We start from the raw sequence: 6,249 nt of genomic DNA on the forward strand, positions 1-6,249 counted from the left end.
AAGTCGCCAATACTGCTTTGATCACATCCAATCTGGTAACAAATCAACAACACTGCTCAATCTGAAAATATCCCAACCTCGGACAAAACTACTAAGTCAACAACTTCATCCGCAACAAAACGAACAGCTGAAGATATGACCCCAGCCACTCCAGAAGAACAAATGCCACCCAATATTTCTACCTTCTCTCTTCCCCAAACAGTCGTTCAGAAAAACAAAAAACCCAAATCTAATACATCAGATCAAGAAATAGAACTTACTGAATCTATTATAAACTATATCGACTCTCATTCTCCTCACTTCATAATCAACAGCCATCAGCTTAAACAGCTCCTAGAAAATACATACGGATCGAGGGATGTTCTTAGCATTGCGGAAGACTTCACAGAAGATATTCCAAAACTAATAGATATGTTAGAAGAACTTCATCCTCACGCAAACACTAAGAAACTAAAAACTCGTGTCACAAGGCTAAAAAAGAAATTACTAAAGCAATCCCAAGATTTAAGTGATACCCAATCTGATATCTCAAATACATCTCAAGATACCCAATAAATACATTCGAGTCATTACTCCAGTGGAACTTAAAGGGTACTATACCCGTTTAAATATGCTAGAGCATATCATAGCCCTCCATTCTCTGGACATATTGTGTCTACAAGAAACTCACTTCCGAGACGAAAATGTCCACAAAATGAGGGGATACAATGAATTCGTTAAAAACCGAAATGTACAAGTTGCGAGTGGCGGCTAGCCATTTACGTCTCAAAGAATCTACAAGCAACACAAATTAGAATAAATACAAACCTAGAAGCGATAGCCGTAAAAATTAAAGCACAACTAAATTACACCATCTGCAACATATACATTCCTCCTGACCATTATTTAATTGAGGATGAACTGGAGTCTCTAGTTAATCAACTTCCAACTCCTTTCATTTTTCTAGGAGATTTTAATGCCCAAAATTACTCCTGGGGTTCTCAAAAAACAGACAGGAGGGGACGAATTCTATCGAACATATTCAACACCATGAACATAAGTTTACTGAATGATGGCAGCAATACTAGATTCAATATAGCTACTGGCAATTCTTCTTGCATCGATCTTTCATTATGTAGCCCAACTATTAGTCCTTACCTTGAATGGAGAGTTATGGATGACTTACTAGGCAGTGACCACTATCCTATAAAATTAACGAATTCAATTATAAAAGACAAAATATCAAACGGAGATAGTATCCATCAGAAATGGAAAATAAAGAAAGCCGACTGGAGCTCTTTCTCAAAAACCATTGAGAATAACATATACAAAATTAATGAGTGGAAGGACGCAAATACAGCAGTAACTGAACTTAACGAAATAATCATAAAAGCCGCTGAATTTTCAATAGGAAAAACAAAACATCAAGAAATTTAAACATGTGCCTTGGTGGAATGACGAATGTGCCGAAGCAATACAAAACAGCAAATCTGCTCTAAATAGATGTAGGAGGGAGAAAACCGCAACAAGTATAATTGAATACAAAAAACATAGGGCAAAAGCAAGATATATTACCAACAAAAGTAAAAAAGAGTCATGGAAGAAGTTCGTAGGAAGCATAAACAGAAACACTACAATATCATCGGCATGGAGGAAGATACAAGGTATTTATGGAAACAAAACTTACCATGTCATTAAAGCATTAGATTATGACGGCAAACGAATAAACCAAACAAAAGAAATAGGTGAAGCATTCGCAGACTATTATCATAAGCTTTCCATAAACAGAAATATAACTAATGATAACATTGCCCTCCCTACGGAATTCAAAGAGCTGGAAAACCTTAATTCTCTAAACAAGCCACTGACAAAAGAAGAAATGGAGGAATCTCTCTCATCACTAAAAGACAGTTCTTCTGGTCCCGATGACATCCCTCCAGTTTTTCTAAAAAATCTCCCAGAAACGGCGAAACAAATCCTGCTTAATATCTTTAATCACATGTGGAATAATAGTGACTTCCCCTTAATCTGGAAGAAAGCAACAATCATCCCCATACTTAAATCTAACAAATCTTCACTCTTGCCTGAATCTTACAGGCCAATCTCCCTAACCTGCTCCATGAGTAAATTGCTAGAAAAAATAATCAACAAGAGACTAATATGGTTTTTGGAAACTCACAAATTATTAATTCCCGAACAATCCGGATTTCGACCATCTAGAAGCACACTTGATAACATTATTGACCTAGAAAGTCATATTCACGAAGCATTTGCTACTAAAGATAAATGTCTAGCAATTTATTTTGACATTAATAAAGCCTTTGATTCTACATGCCATAAAATCATCCTAAATAAACTACATCACTGGGGATTGAAAGGCAATATAATAAATTTCATACGCAATTTTTTATCTCAAAGAGAATTCCAAGTCCGAATTTCTGGAACAATATCATCAACCAAGAAACAATTAAACGGCACACCACAAGGATCAATTCTCAGCCCAACTTTATTTTTAATTGCTATGAATGATGTCTTAAAAGATTTAAAGAAACCAGTTGTAGCCAGACTTTACGCAGATGACATGATCGTGTTTATCAAGGGAAGATGTCTTAGCACCATGGCTCAAAGCCTTCAGCAATGCATAACATCCTTCGAACATTGGTCTATAATGTCTGGGTACAATTTCTCCCCAAACAAAACAAATTGCATATTATTCTCAAAAAGAAACATACCAGAGCAGCATCGACCATCAATATTCCTATTCAACCAGAAACTAAGCTATACTCCACACATAAATTTTCTGGGCATGATATTCGACGAACGTCTGTCGTGGAAAAATCATATTAAAACACTAACTCTTTCTTGTCAAAAGGGCTTAAATTTATTAAGATGCTTAGCAAACAAGTCTTGGGGATCTGGTGGTCTTATGCTGCTAAAAATATACAGAAGCCTTATTCGATCGAAAATTGATTATGGATGTATTGCATACACATCTGCTCGCCCTTCAATATTAAAATGCTTAGATACTATACACAACACCGCAATAAGAATAATTCTAGGGGCTTACAGGACAACGCCTGTAGAAAGCCTATACTGCGAACTGGGCGAACCAGCTCTATCTTTCAGACGACAAATTCTTAGTTTATCCTATGCCTCCAGAATAGCATCAATACCATCAATTCCTGCTCACAAAAACACGTTCTGTAATCGTTTCAAATCAACTTTTCAACATAGCACCTCTCCACCACCCTTTTATGTTAGAATTCACCGGTATATATCAACGTTAAATCTCCAAAATTTCCCCAGAACGTGGTTAATGAATGAACACAGCATTCCTCCATGGATTATCAGAACCCCACATGTAAACACCCAATTGACGAAATATAATAAATACGATACCAATCCACGTCTTATACAGGGTGTCCCGAAAAGATTGGTCATAAATTATACCACACATTATGGAGTCAAAAAGAGTTCGATTGAACCTAACTTACCTTAGTACAAATGTGTCCATAAAAAAAGAGTTACAGCCCTTTGAAGTTAGAAAATGAAAATCGATTTTCTTCAATATATCGAAAACTGTTAGAGATTTTTTATTGAAAATGGGCATGTATCATTCTTATAGCAAGAACATCTTAAAACAAAATTACAGTGAGATTTGTCCACACCATAAAAATTTTATGGGGGTTTTGTTCCCTTATACCCCCCCAAACTTTTGTCTACGTTCCAATTAATTCATTATTGTAGTACCATTAGTTAAACACAACATTTTTAAAACTTTTTTGCCTCTTAGTATTTTTTCGATAAGCGAGTTGTTATCGAGATGCGGCTTCTTTTTTAATATATTTACATAAAAATTGTACGGGGGTTTTGTTCCTTTAAACCCCCCAAATGTTTGTGTACGTTCCAATTAAACTATTGTTGTGATACCATTAGTTAAACACAGTGTTTTTAAAACTTTTTTGCCTCTTAGTCTTTTTTTGATAAGTCACCTTTTATCGAGATGTGGCTTCTTTTTCAAAATATACCTAAAAATGTAAATTATAAATAAATTTTCAGATTATCAACAGGTCTCTATTATAATCGTACTTAACCATATACAAATAGGTGGTGGATTTGACAAATATTCAAAATATCTCGATAAACACTGGCTTATCGAAAAATTACTGAGAGGCAAAAAAGTTTTAAAAACATTGTGTTTAACTAAAGGTGCCACAATAATAATTTAATTGGAACGTACACAAAAGTTTGGGGGGTTTAAGGGAACAAAACCCCCATAAAATTTTTATGGATTGCTCAAATTTCACTATAATTTTTTTTTTCAAGATGCTGCTGCCATAGAATGCAACATGTTCATTTTCAATAAAAATCTCTAAGAGTTTTCGATATATGAAAAAATATCGATTTTCATTTTGTAACTTCAAAGGGCTGTAACTTTTTTTGGGTGCACTATTGTATATAGGTAAGTGAGCTTGAATCAACCTATTTTTGACCCCAGAATTTGTGGTATAATTTATGACCAATCTTTTCGGGACACCCTGTATATCAAAATTATAAACAAATAGTCGCAAAATATAAAAATTATACCCACTTATTCACTGATTCGTCTAAGTCTTCCCAAGGTGTAGGAGCAGCAGTATACATAAACAATGAAACCAAATATTTATTTAAGCTTCCCAGCTCCTACAGCATCTTAAATGGTGAACTTTATGCCATATTACAAGCGTTGAAGCACATTTCCAATGCACAAACCAAACACTCCTTAATAATATCTGACTCACTCAATTCACTGAGACTCATACAACAAACCTTCACGAAAAATCCTATAGTCATATTAATCAAAGAAATATTACACAGTCTGCATCAAACAGACTCAAAAATAGTTTTTCTATGGGTTCCCTCTCATTCTGGAATCGAGGGAAATGAAAACGCTGATCGTTGGGCTTACACAGCTGCGCAATTACCAACATTGGCAGAACAATCAATTCCAGCCGCAGATACAAAACAATTACTAAAATCAATGACTCTCAATTTATGGAGTGAAAAATGGAAAACATCCACGAGCAAGTTAAGAGACGTTAAAGAAGATACTGGTCCATGGAATCCACAAACAACCAACAGATCGAACCAAGTCATCTTATCTCGTCTTCGGTTAGGACACTGTAAACTTACTCATGAGCATCTCATTACCCATACCGAAGCACCAAAATGCAGAAGGTGTAATATACCAGTATCAGTAAAACATGTGCTAACAGAATGTGATGAATTTGCCGCTTACAAACAATCTATATCTGGTTATTCAAACAATATGAAAGACATTCTTAACCTGCAAACCGACTGTAAACCTCTTTTTCAATTCCTTAATAAATGTAACCTAGCAAGTAAGATTTAATTGTACACAATTTCATACTTTTGTAAACTTATTAATTGTATTCTCGTTACCCCGCTGATGACCTTCGTGGTTAATGCGGTTATTTCTAAATAAAAAAAAATGGGAAATAAGCCACAATATTATTAAAAAAATGATTTTTAATAATATCATATTCAGTAGTATTTGTATTTTGACAACGGCACCCGATTTGGGCGTCGAAACGTTAATAAAAATCATTTTTTTAATAATATTGTGGCTTATTTCCCATTAAATAGTTAAAATAGGAATGGTTCTCATCACAATTGATCTTAACTTTTGAAATACCCCGTGTAATGTTACAACACCTTACATGGAAAGTAGAGGGCGAAATATAATGCGTAACATTTTAAAAGCAAAATGCAGAGGTAAATACATTTATTTTAAATATTTAGTTAATACACAAATCTTTCTTTTACGGAATACCATCATCGACTGGCCACCCAAACACTTGATTTCACCCCTATTCGGGTCACCCTGCTGTTTGTCAAAACATCGCACCTTGTCCAGCCATTAGTCAGGGCCGGTGTGACAAATATTCTTTACACCACATTAACAAACAGTACGATTCACTTTTGTAATGGATAATATGAAGTTATTTGTAAATAATTTTTTTGATGTCTTCTATAATAATAAATATATCGTAGTTTAACGCATTATTGCAGCATGTATATTTATTTCATCAATTGGAATTTTCTGAGGACGCGTCTTGGATATTTAATTGTAGTTAGAATTTTGGGCAATTCTAATCGTATAGGGATTATTTTGTAGGGAGTATTTTGTACGCCCAATGCCCTTAATACTGGCATAAGCAAAGTTTGTAGTTTTCTCTGTAGGGAGAAAAAATGAGAATAAAACAATCG

The sequence above is a fragment of the Diabrotica virgifera genome, chromosome 9 (assembly GCF_917563875.1).
Source record: "Diabrotica virgifera virgifera chromosome 9, PGI_DIABVI_V3a".
In the NCBI taxonomy this organism is placed as follows: Eukaryota; Metazoa; Arthropoda; class Insecta; order Coleoptera; family Chrysomelidae; genus Diabrotica; species Diabrotica virgifera.